Source organism: Protopterus annectens, chromosome 2.part0, assembly GCF_019279795.1.
Source record: "Protopterus annectens isolate FY-2018-M chromosome 2.part0, PAN1.0, whole genome shotgun sequence".
Taxonomy (NCBI): domain Eukaryota; kingdom Metazoa; phylum Chordata; order Ceratodontiformes; family Protopteridae; genus Protopterus; species Protopterus annectens.
Genome location: NC_056728.1, coordinates 311239659 through 311262702, shown reverse-complemented (window position 1 = coordinate 311262702; position 23044 = coordinate 311239659). Strand labels below are relative to the sequence as shown.

The 23044-nt window shown below is 39.4% G+C and overlaps 1 protein-coding gene across 5 annotated transcripts in view; it reads left to right on the top strand.

Annotated features, from left to right (window-relative positions):
* Positions 1-23044, top strand: part of MARCHF3 (membrane associated ring-CH-type finger 3) — a 1103404-nt gene that overhangs the window by 647858 nt on the left and 432502 nt on the right. For all 5 annotated transcript variants that reach the window (XM_044060792.1, XM_044060789.1, XM_044060791.1 and 2 more), the window contains one exon: positions 1954-2001. The gene's annotated coding sequence lies outside the window, so the exon portion shown is untranslated. The remainder of the gene's footprint in view (positions 1-1953; positions 2002-23044) is intronic.

Sequence of the window (23044 nt, the reverse complement as noted above, 5' to 3'; positions counted from 1 at the left end):
CACACATTTTTTTTTGAAATTTACAATGAAAAGTTTCCTCTCTACAGTTGACTTCTAGGATGTCAGAATTATACAGAAAACTAATAATCAATTTGATACCGAAATATACAGAAAGGAATGTTACAGAAATTCTTATCTGCACAGACAAAGTATGCACCCCAAACATATCTTTAGAAATGTGATTAGAGGACAGGGGGTGAGAACCTCCAGGCTAATAACTAATGATGTGAAATTTGAAAGGGAGTTTATAGAAATGAAAGATAGATTTTTGGAGAGAGGCTATAGTGAGACTGAAATTTGCCAAGCGACTATGGATGTTAATAACAGAAGAGAAGCAGATATTACTCCATACTTCTCTAAACAGGAAGCCTCTTCCACAGTATCAAAGTATAAACATAACACTCTGAGAATACCCATTACATACTCTAGCAACACCCAGTTATTACAAAGGATTTTTGATAAGAACTGGAATATCCTATGTGCAGATGACAGGGTAAAAGGAATTGTAGGAGAGAGACCCAGATATGTCTATAAGAATAAAAAGTGTTTGAAAAGAATATTATGTGGACCACGACTTAGTTGTGAACCAATTAATTCTGAAGATGGAATGGAATTTGGTACATACCCATGTGGGAAGTACAGGTTCTGTGACTTTCTTGACAGTACAGAGAGATTTATACATCCTGATACAGGGAGGTTATACACGTTCAAATTGACAGCACATTGTAATACTATTAATCTAGTGTCCCTTGCCACCTGTGTATTATGTGGCTGAGTCAAGGAACTCGAATGGATAATTAGGCTACAAGCCAATGTTGGTAAGGGCATCAGTGATAAAATCTGTATTAAACCAGTATTAATGGATAGAGGCATTAGATAGTAGTGTTTAAATAAATAAATAAATTAATTAATAAATAATGTGTTTATTTATTTTACAGTGTATTTTATGTATTTGTATACACATTTTTGGTATGAAACTATTTTCATAGTTATAGTATATCTGTTTTTATATACATTATTAGATAGGTCTATGACCTAGGTAAATGTATTTTGATATGCTAGGCTTAGTTTGAGTGCATGAAGTTTGATATGTATTAATTATCCTTGTAGTTTATATGTATTACCAGATAAATGAATGGATTAGGTGGAAGATGTATGCATTTTTATATTTTGGGTTCACCTTGAGTCAGTGAATTTGGCTATGTGCCTTTAAGTTAATTGGGAATTTAATTGAATGATTATTCACCTTGATGGTATCTAAACTGCACATTTTGATGTAAGTTTTTGTCTGATGAAGTAGCCTTGAGCTACGAAAGCGCTCACTTTGGATTAAATTTTTATATTTTTTAGCAGCCGTGGTCTGGAGCCCCCTTTGTTTCTGCAATTATTCTATGTAATTATTCTTCCTGTATGTAAATTAGATGGTGCTTCCTATTGGCTTTAGTGGGTTACATTAATTGCTTTAATTTTGTTAGAAAGTAGTTGTAGGGAGTTTGCACAGGATTTTATGAATGGAATGTTTTGTGAGTGGCATGTTACTCTCATTCTGAAGTAAATGTCTTGTCATTGCAGTTAATTTTATTTATATATTTTAGTAAATTAGTGAGGATTATGTTAAGATTTGCTAGGTTTATAGTTTAGTTTGACAGTTAGTTGAGATAGTTAGAATCACAACTAACATATTAGGCCGGACGCATAAAGGTTACCACAAAGTGTACAACATATGTACACTGTGTGTACTCTTTCTGTATTCGAGAACAACCCCGCCATAATGCTTGTGCTGTCTGTTCCTCAGAAAGATTATTCTAAGTGTACACTTTGTGGTAACTTTTATGAATCCAGTATTATAATTGGTCATGTGACTTCATTATGTCTCAAAACATCACCGCAGGAATGTTGAATGTTGATGTTACCGATGTGCTAGTAAGTCAAAACTTGTTTTTTTCCCCACAGATGCCATGCTTGATGTTTAGATCATGAGTGTCAGAGAAGAGGAAAAAGGTGAGTTTTATCTTTTTTTTTACCTTTTTTTTTTTTTTGAGTTTGTGCAACCTTTGAGTAACTATGTAAATGGATCAGAAGTGTATGAGAGCCCCTAAATCAGGAGGGGTTGCAACAGGGTTGCTCACCTGCAACACTAGCTGCTTAAAAGACTTTTACTGCACTCACACCTTATCATCAACTTTTCTGTGGCATAATTCAAGTCTCCTAACAGCTTGCGCACAGGGCACCCATCCACTTCAAACTGCCCTAGCTGTGGACTGGTAAACAGTTTTGCTAGAATTTTATATGTTGATTTTTTACACATTTTGTTTTACTATTTACTAAAGGAAAGTCGTGTTTTATTCATCTGTACATTGTAATAAGAACAGATTTATTTTTTATTGGTTGATTTAGGTAGGCAATTTTATTTTGGAGGGTTGAATATGAAGATTTTATATGTGCAATGTGTAAAGTTACTTTAGTGAATGAGAAATGCTGTCTGTAATTCGGTTTATTTTCTTTTACCTGTTTTCTATTAAATTAGATGTAGACTGGGTTTAGAGGGTATGTAAACTTTAACTTTCATTTTATGGAATAACATATATGGTGAGTGCAGGGGAAAGTGTAGGCAAAATGTTGATGCTGCTCCAAGACTGAAGCTAAAAAGAAATTAATCTGTACAGCATACCAGATACGTGTTTGCATCTCACCCTTTATTTGGTGGTCTTCTATTAGTATATGTACGTCTGTGTGTATGTTCATTTATTTGTAGTTCATTGGTCATTCATTCATTTAATTTCATTCTCTGTTAAGGGTCATGAGAGAGCCAGACCTTGTCTTAGCACACAGTGAGTACAGGGCAATGAAACTTATCTGGAATCGAACATGGACCCCTCACAGGATGCACATACAGTCACTAACATTACATGCACCTAGGGGCAATATTGACTGACTGATATATATATATATATATATATATATATATATATATATATATATATATATATAGCTATATAGATGTATAGATATAGATAGTTAGATGACAGATATGCAGAGAGAATGTGAGATTTTTTTCTGCTATACCAGAGAAACTGGAAGGAACAGACTGTATCCATTTTATGAAAGCACACATAAGTGATTGGACTGGTATTCTACAGCAGGATTTGTTAATTGAAAAGGCACACTGAGTGTATGCTCCAAGCCTGGTCATGAGAATGCATGAAACCAGACAAACTGACAAAAGTTGGCTGCCTCTCAGAGAGCATAAGTGACCACATGCCAATATATGTTATTAGAACTCACCATAGCCAAGGTAAACACATTATCTATAATGAAATACGAAATATAACTAATTTCAACAAACATATCTTCAATGAAACGCTAAAAAAATATAACTGGAATGTTCTTAGAACAATGCTACTAGATATTGCTGTACAACAATTTAATAACATATTTTTACAGAGCTTAAATATATACATATATAAACAACCCAAACTTTTTGGTGGTCATCACTAAATAAACTACTGCATCCTGGCAAGACCACTAGAGCCTCTCCAAAAACAGACAATATGACAGATTCTATCCCCACATAATTTAATTCCTACTTTATACAATCAATATTATCTCTCTTAGACACTTACACATTTGCCTCCCCCTCTTCAGTTTTAGTCCCATACTTACGTCACTCATAGGGAAGTTGCTCCTTAAACTAAAAATTACTTCTGTAGCTGTAGACCAACTACCATCAGACTACCTAAAAATGGTTGCATAAATCATAGCCTTCCCTATATCCATACGGATTAATAGGTCCATAGCAGAAAGATACTTCCCGTCACTGTGGAAAAAATCTTACATCATACCACTGCACAAAGCCAGCACATCTACAGGGTTTAATAACTATAGAACAATAGCGATTCTCTCCCCCTCTTCAAAATATTATAGAAATGCATCCATATACAGCTGGTCCAGTACCTAACCCCAAATAAACTGTGCTCAGAAACACAACATGGCTTTAGGTCCCAGCACAGCACCATTACCGCTCTACTACATTTTACCAATATAATAAACCAACATAGAAAGATGGTCTGCTTGTATCCATTATGTCCATAGACTTGTCAAAGGCATTTGATACTGTCTCACACCAGCAACTGCTCATTCGACTTTCCTCAATAGGACTTTCACAGTGCTCCTTCTTGTGGTTCCTTAGTTACCTATCTGGAAGGCAACAAGCCATTAAATGGCAACAAGCTTACTCATCCTTTCAACCAGTTATGACAAGTGTCCCTTAGGGCTCTGTCCTGGGTCCTCTACTATTTAATATATTTATTAATGACCTGCACACCTCCACTCACCATGCTAGTTTAGTTCAGTATGTAGATGACTCACCATTAATGTGTGTGGACTCAACAATAAGTAAGCTCCAAGACATTATCAAAAATCTTTCTTCTCTGTAGAAACATGGCTCAAAGAATCAAACCTCCTACAGAACCCCAAGAAAACCTAAGTTAATGATTTTCACTTCAAAAGTTTGCCAAAATCAAAAGCAATCTTTTACCATAAAGTCTGCAAATAATACTGTCACTGGAACTGTAACACACAGTAAACTTCTAGGTGTTACAAAATAAAACAAAAAAATCTTGCTATTTTCCCACTTTCTATAATTTAAAAAAAAGTTCAGTTACAGAGTTGCTGTTCTGAACTATTTGTAAGTTTCTTGGAGGCCATTGCTTACTTGGGCTAAAGGGAAGTCTCTGTGTTCACCAGTGGCAGTGGTTAACACTGAGCAGCCTGCCTGTCCCTGTAGGAGTGGTTACTGCCTAGAAACTGTAGTTTTATTGGCCATTTTAGGTCAATTCCAAACTCCTTGATCTCTCTCTTAAAACCCTGCAACTCTCTTTTTGCGCGGTCTTGCGCACAGAGCAGCGTCGGGCAGTGCCGGTTAGCTGGGGTATACTATTCCTCGCTCCACAAAGTCTGCGCTGCAAATTTTCCCTTAGAACTAGGCAAGCCTCAACTCAAGTGCTTGAGATCAACTGCTCTTATTGCATCACTTGCATAACCCAAATCAGCACTTGTCCAAATCTCCTAGACAGCACTATTATTTTCCAAATCTCCTAGACAGCACTATTATAATACAGCATAAGACCCTCGATTGTCCACAAGACAAGTGAAATTTACTTTTCCAAGCATGTCCAGAGGTCAGCTTCAGGTGTACTCTTCAGGTCATCTGGTGGAATTGGGCATCCTGAGGCAATGTCACAACTGCCTCATGTATACAGACAACCCTCTCCTCTTATCTCTAGACACAAACACTTGTGAGAGATGCAAATACACAGCCAGGCTGGAGGCTAAGCGCTCTCAACCCATGACTGTAACAGACAGTCAAGAGGAGAAGTGACACACTGGCATCACACCACCAGTCACACATGGATCTACAAAACAAGCACCGGCAAAGCATACACATAAATACATAAAAACATATTCGGAGGCACTAGGTACCAATCTGAAAAAGAAACAGAGCCCTCCAAAGCAGACAAGCAAGCAACCTGCACCTCCAAACACAAGCCAGAAAATACATAATTCACCTCAGCAGTGTGCCTCACGACAGCCCCTAAGGCAAAACACCATACCCAGCACGCTAGTAATAGGAGACTCTATAATAAGGCACACAGATGTTCCATTCACCAGGCTGAAAAAGGAGAAGGTTACTGTCAGCTGCCTGTCGGGTGCTAGGATCCACCACATAACACAGGCACTTAGGTCACTCCAGAACAAGTACAAGTATGACGCTGTCATTGTACATGTTGGTATGAATGATCTAAGATGTACCTCCCTGGACTACATGAAAAGAGACATTGAGGAGCTCTCTGATCATGTAGCCCAAGCTGGTATGACCCTGACCTTGAGTAGCATCCTACCTTCACCTAGAATGATACCACAATACAAAGACAAAATGATCAATTTCAACAATTGGCTAGGCTTCTGGTGTCATTCTAAGGGGATCCAGTGTCTGTCTGTCTGGGATGACATGATAGACAAGCCTCGCTGTTTCACCAGAGATGGTTTGCACCTGTCACCCCTAGGCTTTTGAATACTGGCCAAGGCTCTTGCCGTCCCCGTAGTGCCTTTTTAGGCAAGGCTCAAAGGACAAACCAACCACCGTAACCAGCACAGGTAACCAAAAACTAAGCGTAATGCTACTCAACTCCAGAAGTCTCAACCTCAAAATGCACGCACTCGAGGAACTCCTCAGTATGGAGAAAATCGATGTTTGTGCAGTGACAGAAACCTGGTTCAAGGATCTAGAGAGCACCCCAGCACTACCAGGTTACAATTCATATCATACCTTCCGGCCTCAGTTACCGGATCACAGTACAAAGGGCGGAGGTGTATCCATATTCGTCAAGGATATCCACATCTCTAGGTTAGTGGCGCAGCATGATGCCCCAGAGATCATCCATGCGCAACTATCAGCAGGCAAAACCACATTTCAAGTTGTAGCCTGTTATAGATCACCCACCATGTCCCAAGATGCTCACTCAGCATTCCTTGAGGCATTGGAAAATATAAAGGTCCTACCCAACACCGTAATTTTGGGTGATTTCAACTACCCTGGTATAGACTGGGCGAACTACCAAAGTTCTAACTCCTATGCCCAGTGGTTCATAGAATTTATAAATTCAAATACCCTTGAACAACTAGCATGTTCTCCCACTAGAGGGGACAACATATTGGATTTAGTTATCACAAATATGGGCGCCCATTGTACCACCCCCATTATCACTCCCTCTCTGGTCAGATCAGACAACAAACTGATAACCCTGGACATCCTCAACCCTCCACCTCCCCCAGTCAAAGAAACCATCGTAAAAAAACCTTTCCAAAGCAAACTTCAAACTACTTGCGTCAGAAGTGGAAAGCTTCACTATTCCCTTGCAGAAGGATAATGATATCCAGGATGCAGAATCCTACACCAAGGTACTTTATATATATCTTCAGGATTGCATGGACCATGCTATCCCAAATAAAACTAAGACTCCTTCCTCAAGCAAGAAGAAACCAGTCTGGTGGGCCCCAGCTATAAGCAAACTATACAATAAAAGGAGGAGACTTATACAAAAAAAGGCCAAATCTCAAGTAGAAAAATCATCCCCGATCAGCATTAGTACGAAATTGAGGGCCCTCATCAAGTCAACTAAAGCCAATTTCGAAAAGAAAGTTGCCAAGGATGCCAAGGATAACCATAAGGCCTTCTATGGTTACATCAAAAACCTAAATGGCAATGCTCAGGTCTGTTCTGAGCTAGTACAAAATGGAACAAAATACACTGACCCCACTGACATTGCCAACATCTTGGCTGACAGGTTCATTGCAAATTTCTCCCCCCCCCCTCACCACCTGCAGGGCCTATTACTATTCCAGGGGATTGTGTAACTCCAATTATTACTGATACGTTGGTTAATAAGGCTCTATCTAAAGCTAAAAACACTGCCTCCATGGGACCAGATGGTGTCCCGGGCTGTGTCATACACGAGCTCCAAAATGAATTAACCCCGCATCTGAATACCCTGTTCAGTCTCAGCCTCTCGACAGGATATGTGCCCATAGAATGGCGCACAGCAACGGTGGTTCCACTGCACAAGGGTGGGCCCACAACCGACCCTGGGAGCTACCGACCAATAAGCCTGACCAGTCTGATCTGTAAGGCAATGGAGTGAATCATTATGGAACTCATAAATGGAGAGATTGGGAACCTCCAAACACTTGACCCCACACAGTTCGGCTTCGTAAGGGCAGATCATGCCTCTTGAACCTGGTGGACTTCTTTGAGATGGTTACTCAGGCTATAGATAAGGGAAAGGAGGTACACACAGCTTACCTTGACCTTGCTAAAGCATTTGACACCATTCCCCATTTGAGTATTATTTTTAAACTCACCAACCTGGGCATAAGCCCTTACATCACAAGATGGATCGCAAACTGGCTGTCAGACAGATCCCACAAAGTAAGAGTAGCAGGATCTATGTCCAAATCCAGACCAGTAACGAGCGGTGTGCCTCAGGGCTCTGTCCTGGGGCCCCTCCTGTTTGGCATATACTTCTCAGAAGTACAGGCAAGCACTGAAGGGCTGTGGCTGACCAATTTTCCAGACGACTGCAAACTGGGTGCTATAATAGAGTCTCCAGCCGACATGGATATCCTCCAGAAGGGCCTTAATGAGACTGATGCATGGTGTCAAAGCCATGGTCTCAAGCTAAATGCTAAAAAATGCATAGTAATCCCCTTTGGAAAAAACAGAGTACCCGCAAACTACCACATAGGAGGTAACCCCCTGAAATCTGAAGAAGTAATAAGGGATCTAGGGACCCAAGTAGATAGTCAGCTTTCCTTTGATAACCATGTTGCCAAGGTGGTTAGAAAATCCTTCTGTGTGACCCATCTGATCACGAAAGGGTTCGCATCAAGATCTAAGGATGTAGTGGTACCCCTCTACTCTTCCCTCATCAGACCCATTATTGAGTACAATGCACCAATTGGAATGTACCTGGCCAGGCATCTCCAGCAGCTGGAGAGACCACAGAGGCACCTCACTAAGAGGATTACTGGCCTCAAACAGTTGCCCTATGCAGCACAATTGAAAAAACTAAGGCTTTTCTCTGTTGCATACCGCCTTCTCAGAGGCGATCACTGTCTAACATACAGAGCCATGTCCAACCCAGAACTGTTGAACATGCTCCATCTTAGCAAAACCAAATCAACTGGAGCTACACGCTCTAGGGATATAAACCTCAGCACAACAATGAATAAAACATGCTGGAGGGATAGATTCCCTTCGCAAAGACTTCCCTTGCTATGGAACAAGGTCCCAATGTACATAAGACAGAGCCCCTCACTATCACTCTTCAAGAGGAACCTTGACGAGTGGATGGGTAACAGAAAGTTCACACCAGGGATCATACCAATAGCTCTACTAGATAGGGGCCAAGGGTACTAGCTGCTAGATCAAGGGCCTAGGGAACTAAGCAAAGGGGAGGTGAATACCGCACAACATGGCTGGGCTAATATATGCCTTCGGGCAGATAGCCCAGTACCTACCTATGAACCTATGAACCTATAATAGACAACAGTCTCAAATATGACCACCATATACTGCAAATCATTAAATTTACAGACCAGAAACTAGGCTCCCTTTATAGGATCAATGGATTCCTTACAGATACAGCAAGAAAAACTCTACCCACCACCTTCTTACTGCCAAATGTCTTATACACTTGCTATCCTAACAAACATAAACAATACTCAAAGAAAGAAACTTGCCTCCTGCTACAATAAAATAGCTAAATTTTCTACTACTCTCCCTTATAGAACCCACCATTGACTTAGCTTAAAGCAATTAAACTGGCTTGAACTACACAGCTGTCTAACATATTCAAAACTGACTACAGCACACACAAACTCATAAAGCAGTCAATACCTGTATTAGTAAAGATACAATCACACCAGCAGAAAGAGTTGATCTTGAAAATGTGGCAGAATGGAAAAGTAATGAAAACTGAAGACAGTAGAGTATTTGTGGAAAATAATTATTCACTGTACACCAAACAGAAGAGAACCAAATTTATCACAGCAATCAGGGAATATCAAGACACAGGTGTGAGATTCAGGCTTCTATATCCAGCTGTCTTCAGAATATTTTTTCCTGGGAGCATTTTTGATGGAAAACAGGCTAAGAAGGAAATAAAAAAATAAGTTTTTCCAACAAAAAGTGAGCCAGCAAACAGAAGGGGACTCTTATTTTTCTGACCATAAAACACAAGCCAGTGAAACCTTTTCGAGTGTTCCAAAAAAAAATGCTCGAGAGACAAAAAAAGCACAGTAGTTGACTAAAAGAATCAGGAGTACCTTGAACCTGAACCAGAGTTTGGTGTTAGGAGATGAACAGGAAAATGATCAGCAACACTGAAATTACTAAATAAATGGTAAACTATAAAGCATCATTCACATTCGTTAAATATGGCTTTGCAGAAAAAGTGGCTGAGAAAGACTGTACTTTTGTTGACTTTGTTAAACATGGGGGTGAACTGTAAAGCATATAGCATACTTTATGTCATTAATGTTTAAAAGGACAGTAAAAGGGTGGAAAAAAGTAACTGTAAGCAGTTCTGTGGAGTGCATAGTCAAAGGTGTTTTAAATGTGGGGCAGTCTCTTCAGTGACTGTTGTATGTGTTAAAGACAAAACTAAAGAAGTAATTTTTTCATTGCAAGAAGTATAGATTTTGCAGTATAACAAGATAAAGGCTGGACAAAATCAAGTTTAATGTTAATATGCTATGGTTGTAGGCATCTGCTGGTGGGGTGTAAAATTCTATTACATGTAGAATTAAGATAAGTTATGTTATTTTTACAAGGGTGAATGTGTACATTAATGCCCTTGGTTTAAGCTATAAACATCTTTTTTGTAAGCAAGTAGGCTTGGAAAACAAGATAAAATGATGAAACCCATGACAAATGACAAATGTCTTATATTAAAGTGGAATCTGTGTGTTGAGAGACAGCCTTACAAGACTATCTGCAAATATATAGAGCTGAGTATATTTTTCTGTATTATTCTGTATTATAGAGCTAAATTGTTGCTTAGATATCTGTTGTCTTAGTGTTCTGCAAATATACAGAGATCAGTATATATTTTTTTGGTTTTATAATTTGCACTCTGATTCCTCACATCTCTGTTGAAACTTTCTTCCCCACCCCACCCCACACCCCATTTTGGTTTCTATTGCTTGTGTGTTGTTAACTCAAGGTTCCCTTAATTTGAACTGTTAATAGCAGCAGTCTGCATTTAAAGTGGAACATGTGTGTTGAGAGACAGCCTTACAAGACTATCTGCAAATATATAGAGCTGAGTATATTTTTCTGTATTATTCTGTATTATAGAGCTAAATAGATATCTGTTGTCTTAGTGTTCTGCAAATATACAGAGATCAGTATATATTTTTTTGGTTTTATAATTTGCAATCTGATTCCTCACATCTCTGTTGAAACTTTCTTCCCCACCCCCATTTTGGTTTCTATTGCTTGTGTGTTGTTAACTCAAGGTTCCCTTAATTTGAACTGTTAATAGCAGCAATCTGCATTTAAAGTGGAACATGTGTGTTGAGAGACAGCCTTACAAGACCATCTGCAAATATATAGAGCTGAGTATATTTTTCTGTATTATTCTGTATTATAGAGCTAAATTGTTGCTTAGATATCTGTTGTCTTAGTGTTCTGCAAATATACAGAGATTGGTATATATTTTTTTGGTTTTATAATTTGCACTCTGATTCCTCACATCTCTGTTGAAACTTTGAAACTTTCTTCCCCACCCCCACCCCCATTTTGGTTTCTATTGCTTGTGTGTTGTTAACTCAAGGTTCCCTTAATTTGAACTGTTAATAGCAGCAGTCTGCATTTAAAGTGGAACATGTGTGTTGAGAGACAGCCTTACAAGACTATCTGCAAATATATAGAGCTGAGTATATTTTTCTGTATTATTCTGTATTATAGAGCTAAATATATATCTGTTGTCTTAGTGTTCTGCAAATATACAGAGATCAGTATATATTTTTTGTTTTTATAATTTGCACTCTGATTCCTCACATCTCTGTTGAAACTTTCTTCCCCACCCCCCCACCCCCCATTTTGTTTTTATTGCTTGTGTGTTGTTAACTCAAGGTTCCCTTAATTTGAACTGTTAATAGCAGCAGTCTGCATTTAAAGTGGAACATGTGTGTTGAGAGACAGCCTTACAAGACTATCTGCAAATATATAGAACTGAGTATATTTTTCTGTATTATTCTGTATTATAGAGTTAAATAGATATCTGTTGTCTTAGTGTTCTGCAAATATACAGAGATCAGTATATATTTTTTTGGTTTTATAATTTGCACTCTGATTCCTCACATCTCTGTTGAAACTTTCTTCCCCACCCCCCATTTTGTTTTTTATTGTTTGTGTGTTGTTAACTCAAGGTTCCCTTAATTTGAACAGTTAATAGCAGCAGTCTGCATTTAAAGTTGAACATGTGTGTTGAGAGACAGCCTTACAAGACTATCTGCAAATATATAGAGCTGAGTATATTTTTCTGTATTATTCTGTATTATAGAGCTAAATTGTTGCTTAGATATCTGTAATCTTAGTGTTCTGCAAATATACAGAGATCAGTATATATTTTTTGGTTTTATAATTTGCACTCTGATTCCTCACATCTCTGTTGAAACTTTCTTCCCCCCCCACCCCCATTTTGGTTTCTATTGCTTGTGTGTTGTTAACTCAAGGTTCCCTTAATTTGAACTGTTAATAGCAGCAGTCTGCATTTAAAGTGGAACCTGTGTGTTGAGAGACAGCCTTACAAGACTATCTGCAAATATATAGAGCTGAGTATATTTTTCTGTATTATTCTGTATTGCAGAGCTAAATAGATATCTGTTGTCTTAGTGTTCTGCAAATATACAGAGATCTGTATATATTTTTTTGGTTTTATAATTTGCACTCTGATTCCTCACATCTCTGTTGAAACTTTCTTCCCCACCCCCCCCCATTTTGGTTTTTATTGCTTGTGTGTTGTTAACTCAAGGTTCTCTTAATTTGAACTGTTAATAGCAGCAGTCTGCATTTAAAGTGGAACATGTGTGTTGAGAGACAGCCTTACAAGACTATCTGCAAATATATAGAGCTGAGTATATTTTTCTGTATTATTTTGTATTATAGATCTAAATTGTTGCTTAGATATCTGTTGTCTTAGTGTTCTGCAAATATACAGAGATTAGTATATATTTTTTGGTTTTATAATTTGCACTCTGATTCCTGACATCTCTGTTGAAACTTTCCCCCCCCTCATTTTGGTTTCTATTGCTTGTGTGTTGTTAACTCAAGGTTCCCTTAATTTGAGCTGTTAATAGTAGCAATGTGCATTTAAAGTGGAATCTGTATGTTGAGAGACAGCCTTACAAGACTATCTGCAAATATATAGAGCTGAGTATATTGTTTCTGTATTATTCTGTATTATAGAGCTAAATTGTTGCTTAGATATCTGTTGTCTTAGTGTTCTGCAAATATACAGAGATCAGTATATATTTTTTTGGTTTTATAATTTGCACTCTGATTCTTCACATCTCTGTTGAAACTTTCTTCCCCACCCCACCCCCATTTTGGTTTCTATTGCTTGTGTGTTGTTAACTCAAGGTTCCCTTAATTTGAACTGTTAATAGCAGCAGTCTGCATTTAAAGTGGAACATGTGTGTTGAGAGACAGCCTTACAAGACTATCTGCAAATATATAGAGCTGAGTATATTTTTCTGTATTATTCTGTATTATAGAGCTAAATTGTTGCTTAGATATCTGTTGTCTTAGTGTTCTGCAAATATACAGAGATCAGTATATATTTTTTGGTTTTATAATTTGCACTCTGATTCCTCACATCTCTTTTGAAACTTTCTTCCCCACCCCACCCCCCATTTTGGTTTGTTTTGCTTGTGTGTTGTTAACTCAAGGTTCCCTTAATTTGAGCTGTTAATAGTAGCAGTGTGCATTTAAAGTGGAATCTGTATGTTGAGAGACAGCCTTACAAGACTATCTGCAAATATATAGAGCTGAGTATATTGTTTCTGTATTATTCTGTATTATAGAGCTAAATTGTTGCTTAGATATCTGTTGTCTTAGTGTTCTGCAAATATACAGAAATCAGTATATATTTTTTTGGTTTTATAATTTGCACTCTGATTCCTCACATCTCTTTTGAAACTTTCTTCCCCACCCCACCCCCACCCCCCATTTTGGTTTGTTTTGCTTGTGTGTTGTTAACTCAAGGTTCCCTTAATTTGAACTGTTAATAGCAGCAGTCTGCATTTAAAGTGGAACATGTGTGTTGAGAGGCAGCCTTACAAGACTATCTGCAAATATATAGAGCTGAGTATATTTTTCTGTATTATTCTGTATTATAGAGCTAAATTGTTGTTTAGATATCTGTTGTCTTAGTGTTCTGCAAATATACAGAGATCAGTATATATTTTTTGGTTTTATAATTTGCACTCTGATTCCTCACATCTCTGTTGAAACTTTCTTTCCCACCCCCCACCCCACCCCTCATTTTGGTTTCTATTGCTTGTGTGTTGCTAACTCAAGGTTCCCTTAATTTGAGCTGTTAATAGCAGCAGTGTGCATTTAAAGTGGAACCTGTATGTTGAGAGACAGCCTTACAAGACTATCTGCAAATATATAGAGCTGAGTATATTTTTCTGTATTATTCTGTATTATAGAGCTAAATTGTTGTTTAGATATCTGTTGTCTTAGTGTTCTGCAAATATACAGAGATCAGTATATATTTTTTTGGTTTTATAATTTGCACTCTGATTCCTCACATCTCTGTTGAAACTTTCTTCCCCACCCCACCCCCCATTTTGGTTTCTATTGCTTGTGTGTTGTTAACTCAAGGTTCCCTTAATTTGAACTGTTAATAGCAGCAGTCTGCATTTAAAGTGGAACCTGTGTGTTGAGAGACAGCCTTACAAGACTATCTGCAAATATATAGAGCTGAGTATATTTTTCTGTATTATTCTGTATTATAGAGCTAAATAGATATCTGTTGTCTTAGTGTTCTGCAAATATACAGAGATCAGTATATATTTTTTTGGTTTTATAATTTGCACTCTGATTCCTCACATCTCTGTTGAAACGTTCTTCCCCACCCCCACCCCCCATTTTGGTTTCTATTGCTTGTGTGTTGTTAACTCAAGGTTCCCTTAATTTGAACTGTTAATAGCAGCAGTCTGCATTTAAAGTGGAACATGTGTGTTGAGAGACAGCCTTACAAGACTATCTGCAAATATATAGAGCTGAGTATATTTTTCTGTATTATTCTGTATTATAGAGCTAAATTGTTGCTTAGATATCTGTTGTCTTAGTGTTCTGCAAATATACAGAGATCAGTATATTTTTTTGGTTTTATAATTTGCACTCTGATTCCTCACATCTCTGTTGAAACTCCCCCCACCCCCATTTTGGTTTCTATTGCTTGTGTGTTGTTAACTCAAGGTTCCCTTAATTTGAACTGTTAATAGCAGCCGTCTGCATTTAAAGTAGAATCTGTGTGTTGAGAGACAGCCTTACAAGACTATCTGCAAATATATAGAGCTGAGTATATTTTTCTGTATTGTTCTGTATTATAGAGCTAAATTGTTGCTTAGATATCTGTTGTCTTAGTGTTCTGCAAATATACAGAGATCAGTATATATTTTTGGTTTTATAATTTGCACTCTGATTCCTCACATCTCTGTTGAAACTTTCTTCCCCACCCTACCCCCCATTTTGTTTTTATTGCTTGTGTGTTGTTAACTCAAGGTTCCCTTAATTTGAACTGTTAATAGCAGCAGTCTGCATTTAAAGTGGAACATGTGTGTTGAGAGACAGCCTTACAAGACTATCTGCAAATATATAGAGCTGAGTATATTTTTGTATTATTCTGTATTATAGAGCTAAATTGTTGCTTAGATATCTGTTGTCTTAGTGTTCTGCAAATATACAGAGATCAGTATATATTTTTTGGTTTTATAATTTGCACTCTGATTCCTCACATCTCTGTTGAATCTTTCTTCCCCACCCCCCCTCATTTTGGTTTCTATTGCTTGTGTGTTGTTAACTCAATGTTCCCTTAATTTGAGCTGTTAATAGCAGCAGTGTGCATTTAAAGTGGAACCTGTGTGTTGAGAGACAGCCTTACAAGACTATCTGCAAATATATAGAGCTGAGTATATTTTTTCTGTATTATTCTGTATTATAGAGCTAAATTGTTGTTTAGATATCTGTTGTCTTAGTGTTCTGCAAATATACAGAGATCAGTATATATTTTTTTGGTTTTATAATTTGCACTCTGATTCCTCACATCTCTGTTGAAACTTTTCCACCCTGTTCTTGGTTGTAGTTTAAATTTGGTGGCTTTTGCAGTGCCCGCCCCACTGCATATTTGATCTAGGACACTCCCCCAGTCCCATCTCATTACCACATTCTACCTAATAAACCCTTTCTGCACTTGCTTTTATTCCTTTTCAATTTAATTACATTTTTTCAAACTGTGTGTGGACTAATATTGCTACATACTCAAGTGTGCCAGCTTGCACTGCATGTGAATTGTTTTTACTATTGTTTTTGCTACTTTTCTGAAAAAAAAATGTAAGCCTGTTTCCTACCTTTCCTGTAATTAGTGTTCCAGATACAGATTTGCTGTATCCAGGACTATTTGTAAGCTTCTGAGTCCCCAAGCCTTTCTGTGTTGGAGGGAAGCCTTCTAGCTTATCAGTGGGAGTGGTAAGCACTAGGTAACCTGTCTACCACATAAGGAGTGGTTCTGGCCCAGAATTTGTAGTTATCTGCTTTTACTGTATTTGTGTTTCTTCCTACTTTATTTTGCTTTTGTGTCATCTTCTGTATTTATTACTGCTTGGTGTAACTCATTCTAAGCCTTTTAGTTTAAGCACTTGGGCTTCAGACCAGTTGTTTTACATTAGGAAGGTTTGTGTTCTGCACTGTGGTGGCAGGACAGGTAGCTTACATACTTCTACGTTGGGAACTGCTGATGAGGGCCCAGTGTCTGTTATTCTAAAAGTGTATTAATTCTGTTTTAAGCACTTGGGCTTCAGGCCAGTTATTTTACATTAAAAGGGTTCATGGTCTGCACTCTTGTGGGAGGAGAGGCTGGACTCTGCCCTTCTAGCTGGGAATTTCTGGTTAAAGGCTTATAGTGCCTGCATATCTAAACTGCTTCTTACTGAAATTGGTACACCTTGTTTGCTGTAGCATAGACTAGATCCAGGCTTGCTGAATCTGGCTTTGTTTGTATAACTTGAGCACTAATCCCGGCATTCTTTAAAGTATTCAATTGTATTTATTACTGCTTGGTAGTAACTTGATTAAAGTGTAGCTATCATTCTAAGTCTTTTGAATTAAGCACTTGGGCTTCAGACCAGTTGTTTTACATTAGGAAGGTTTGTGGCCTGCACTGTGGTGGCAGGACAGGTAGCTTACATCCTATTAAGTTGGGAACTGTTGATTGAGGGCTCAGTGCCTGTTATTCTAAAAGTGTATTCATTCTGGTTTAAGCACTTGGGCTTCAGGTCAGTTGTTTTACATTAAGAAGGTTTGTGGTCTGCACTGTAGTGGCAGAACAGGTAGCTTACATCCTTCTAAGTTGGGAACTGCTGATTGAGGGCTCAGTGTCTGTTATTCTAAAAGTGTATTAATTCTGGTTTAAGCACTTGGGCTTCAGGCCAGTTATTTTACATTAAAAGGGTTCATGGTCTGCACTCTTGTGGGAGGAGAGGCTAGACTCTGCCCTTCTGAGCTGGGAATTTCTGGTTAAAGGCTTATAGTGCCTGCATATTTGAACTGCTTCTTACTGAAATTGGTACACCTTGTTTGCTGTAGCATAGACTAGATCCAGGCCTGCTGAATCTAGCTTTATTTGTATGCTTGTTGTTTGTTTGCTTGTTATTTCCCTGAAATGCTAATTCCACCTAAAACCCTGCTTTTCAGCGCTTCTGTGGATCCCTAGTGATATCTGCATTGCTTACTGTACTTATTTCCTTGTTTCACTTGAAAGAAAGTTACTGTTTGTCGTTTTTGCATTTAAGTTACCTGTAACACATTGCATTTAAGTCACCTGGCACTTGCTCACTAAAGCAATTATATAAGTCAGCACTAAAATATTAAAAGCACTACACCCTCACAAACTTCCCTTCAGTACCTCGTTCCCCATTGGCCCTTTTTTTTCAATTATAAAAGATTCCCAATACTATTCTAGCATGTCCAAAGGTCAGTTGTCAATTGCCTCTCCGGTCCAGCTGGTGAATCTGGGAATCTTGAGGCAATGTTACAACTGCCTCATGTACACAGACAATCCTCTCCTCCTCCCAACAAATTCCAACACGTCAGAGATGCAACCATATAGCCATACTGGAGGCTAAGCTCTCTCAACACAGTACTGGCGAAACCAGTCAGGAGGAGAAGGAAACCACACTCACTACAATTCCAGTCTCACATAGACCTACCACGACAGCAAACCAAACACATAAACACACAAAAACATACTCGGAGGCTCTAAATAAAAATCTGCCTAAGCAGCAGAGACCTCCAAAGCAGACACCCAAGCAACCGCTACCCCAAAACAAAACACATGCAACACATAGCTCACAAAGCCAGTGTGCCGAATAGTCACAGCCCTTAAGGCTAAGTAACACACTTGATACACTTGTAATAGGTGACTCTATCGTCAGGCACACTGACGTCCCGCTCACCAGGCTGAACAAGGAGAAGGTCACAGTGAGCTGCCTGTCGGGTGCTAGGATCTGCCACATAACACAAGCACTCAGGTCACTCCTAGGCAAGTACAAATCTGACTTAGTCATTGTCCATGCTGGTGTGAATGACCTGAGACGTACCTCCCTGGACTACATGAAAAGAGACATAGAGGAGCTCTCTGAGCATGTAGCCCAGGCCGGTATGACCCTGACCTTGAGTAGCATCTTACCCTCACCAAGAATGATGCCACAATATGAAGACAAGATGATCAATTTCAACAATTGGCTTAAGTATTGGTGTCATTCAAAGGGGATCCAATGCCTGTCAGCCTGGGATGACATGCTCGACAAGCCACGATGCTTCGCTAGGGACGGCTTACACCTGTCACCCCTGGGCTTTCGGATATTGGCAAAGGCTCTTGCTACCCCCATAGTGCCTTTTTTAGGCAAGGCTCAAAAGACAAACCCACCTCCACAGGTATCACAAGGGATAAGAAACTAAGAGTAATGCTACTCAACGCCAGAAGTCTAAACCTCAAGATGCACGCACTCGAAACTCTCCTTAGCATGGAGAACATTGATATCTGTGCAGTAACAGAAACCTGGTTCAAGGCTTCCAAGAGTCCCCAGCACTATCAGGTTATACCTCATACCATACTTTTCAGCCCCAAAACTTGGACCGAACCACAAAAGGAGGGGGAGTATCAATATTCGTCAAAGATACCCACACCTCCAGGTTGGTGGCACAGCACGAAGCATCAGAGACTATCCATGTGCAACTAACAGTGGGCAAAACTGCCTTCCAGTTTAAAGCCTGCTACAGACCACCCTCCCAAACCCAGGAACCCCACTCGGCCTTCCTGAGAACACTGGAAAATATGAAGGTCTCTCCAAACACCATTATATTGGGCGACTTCAACTACCCAAACATAGACTGGGAGCATTACTCTAGCTCCAACACCCTAGCCCAAAGGTTCCTAGAATTTATAAACTCAAATGCTATGGAACAACTTGTTACCACTCCCACAAGAGGGGAAAACATACTGGACCTGATCATCACCAACATGGGGACTCTATGCTCCAGACCAGAAGTGTACCCCTCACTGGTAAGATCAGACCATAAACTAATCTCACTGGATATTCACATCCCGACTCCACCCCCTACCCTGAAAACCACAGTGAAAAACTTCTCTAAAGCAAATTTCACACTCCTCAAAACCGAGGTGGAATCCTTCAAAGCCCCCGGGCCTGTGGTAAATACGGCCCAGACCGCAGGATCCTTTATAAACGCATTCTATGAACACCTTCAGGAATGCATGGATCATGCAATCCCAAATAAAACCAAGACCCAATCCTCCAAAGGCAGACGTCCTGTCTTGTGGACCCCAGCCATAAACAAACTATACAATAGAAGGAGGAAGCTACTACATGATAGAGCAAAATCCCAAAAAGGGAAGGCATCTGTGATCAGTATTAGCAAAAAACTACGGGCACTCATAAAATCATCTAAGGCCAGCTTCGAGAGAAAAATTGCACAGGACACTAAGGATAATCACAAGGCTTTCTTTAGTTATGTTAGGAACCTGGGTGGGAATTCCCAGATATGCTCAGAATTAGTCCAAAATGACAAAAAATACACCGAACCCACAGACATTGCCAACATCCTAGCTGACAGGTTCAGCGCAAACTTCTCACTCCCCCCCCACCAAAAGGGCAAATATCTATCCCAACAGAGTGCTGCCCCCCTGACATCACAGATGCTCAGGTAAGAACTTCCCTCCCCAAAGCAAAAAACATAGCATCAATGGGACCAGACAGTGTCCCGGGCTGCGTCCTACATGAACTCCAAGAAGAGCTAAACCCAAACATAAAACTACTGTTCAATCTCAGCCTTACTACAGGATATGTACCCAAAGAGTGGCGTACAGCAACAGTGGTCCCTCTCCACAAAGGTGGTGCCTCAACGGATCCTGGAAACTATCGCTCCATAAGCCTGTCTAGCTTGGTCTGCAAAGCTATGGAAAGGATCATCATGGACCTCATAAATAAAGATATTGGGGACCTACAGACACTGGATCCTACCCAGTTTGGCTTTGTTAAGGGCAGATCCTGCCTCTTAAACCTGGTTGATTTCTTTGAAACAGTCACCAAGGCCATTGACGAGGGGAAGGTGGTCCACACAGCCTACCTGGACCTCGCAAAAGCCTTTGATACAATACCCCACTAGGGCATTATAGATAAGCTCACCAGCTTAAATATAACCCCCTATATCACTAGATGGGTTGCAAACTGGCTCAAGGACAGAACCCACATGGTTAGAATTTCTGGAGCCATGTCAGACTCCAAACCATTTACAAGTGGCTTCCCACAAAGCTCAGTCCTGGGACCTCTCTTGTTCGGTATATATTTCTCGGAGGTACAGGCGAACATGGAAGGACTGTGGCTGACCAAGTTCGCAGATGACTGCAAACTGGGTGCCATAATCAACTCTCCAGCCAACACAAGCATCCTCCAAAAGGGCCTCTTAGAAACAGACAATTGGTGCCAGAGCCATGGCCTCAAGCTAAACACCAAAAAATGTATAGTCATCCCCTTTGGCAAAAACAAAGTGCCCACAAATTACCACATAGGTGGTAATCCATTAAGTACAGAAGAAGTAATTAGGGACCTGGGGACCCAAGTTGATAGCAGTCTCTCATTTGACAACCACGTGGCCAAAGTGGTTTATATAGCCCACCTAATCATGAAGGGATTCACATCTAGATCAGGGGAGGTCATCGTGCCTCTTTACTCATCCCTCATCAGGCCCATAATTGAGTACAATGCCCCTTTTGGGATGTACCTTACCAGACACCTGCAGCAACTGGAAAGACCCCAGAAGTACCTCACCAAGAGGATCAAAGGGTTCAAACAGATGCCATATGCTGCCCGGTTAAAGAAACTCCAGCTCTACTCAGTGGCATACCTCCTGATCAGAGGCGATCTGTGCCTGACGTATAAAGCCATGTCCAACCCGGAATTAATGGACATGCTGCACCTCAGAAAATCCAAATCCCATCGAGCTACGCGCTTGAGAGACTTGAACCTCAGCACTGAAATAAATAGGACATGCTGGAGGGACAGATTCATAACCCAGAGGCTCCCTTCACTCTGGAATAAAATCCCAGTCCAGGTTAGGCAGAGTCCCTCATTGACTCTCTTCAAGAGGAATCTTGATGAGTGGATGGGAGATCATAGGTTTACTCCGGGTATCACTTCTGTGTCACTGTTAGACAGATGCACAGTATACTAACCTCGAAGAAGGGCATAGCAAAATTAATTTAAAATGGGTGGCGAAAGCCAAACACACTCTGGCTAGGCTTATAAATGCCCTAGGGCAGATAGCCTAGTATGAACCTATGAACCTATGAACCTATTTGCAAAGATATTAGCTTTTTTTTTTCCATTAACAAATGTTAAATGGGAGTCAAGAAGTCTTCAGCTGTACATTCTGTTCTGAGTGAAATTTACAAAAAAAAATCATTGCTGAAAACTTTACATGGAAATGAGCTGTCTGCACATATAAGCAATTAGTCATGAGAGTTATGAGCATTTTTGCTGAGGGAACTGCAGAGCTTAAAGGTACAATCATGAGCAGTTCAGTGAAAAATAAAATTTGAAATTATACAAAGTGAATAAGAGATAGCAGCCTGGGTTCCTATTACCTGATTGAACATTTAGGTTAGCAAATACCTAAATGTCGATCTGGTAATAGCGAAAGCAAAAAACCTCGAACAGACGATTTAACTCAGGGAAAGAATTCCCTTGGCCATCTGCATAATGGCCAAGAATTCCCTTGGCCATTATGTGGATTTTTCCCCTTTCCCCACTGTAGAGCGATCTCGGAGTTGGTATATTTAGTTAGGAGGTGGGAGGGTGAAGCCCCCCACTTCATTTTGGTTTAAATTTTTTTTTTTTTTTTTTTGCAGCCGAGTGAATTCATTCCCTACGTTAAATCGGCCATTCGCCATTTTAATTTTTCGATATTACCAGTTCGACGTTTAGGTATTCGTTAACCTAAAGGTTTGATCGGGTAATATAGCTGCAGCAGCCTCAGTGTACAATTTAGTTTTATTTAAATACTGCCACTGCACTTTTTCTTATGGTTAAAAAGTTAACGTTTTCTGAAAGCATACAAGCTGTTTTTCACATCTGGTAGGGAAATAGAGATAAGAAAAAACAGACAGCAATAAGTTTAAGTGGGAACACAGGCTATAGCATGCACTCTAGCATGGGTAATCTTAATTTTAGGTTAGGCAATGCTTGTAGGTGCAACTGTCGATTTGTGGTATATGTTTAAATATGGAGGGTTAATCTTTATTTTTTTAACGTGCAAAATTGTATGTGTTTGTTGTAAGTTAATAGAGGAAGGGGGGTTTGAAAATGTATTTAGCTTTCTATGGTTTTCATTAAAACAAAAAGTTATGAAAAAATGTGACATAGGTTGAAATTAAGATGAGAAGAAACAACTTCATAAAAGGTCAGTCTGCCAAACAGTGTGTGCATGTAACAGGAAAAATGGGAATGCATATTCAAAAAAGGTGATGTATAATAGGTGGGAACAACAGCTTTTTATCATAGTGGCTAGCTATCCATATTATCTTGGTGCAGACAAGAAGGAAAGACTATTGAATTATATTAAGAAATTCATAGTTTATATAGTAATGCTGCAAGAGATACATTTGGAAATAAA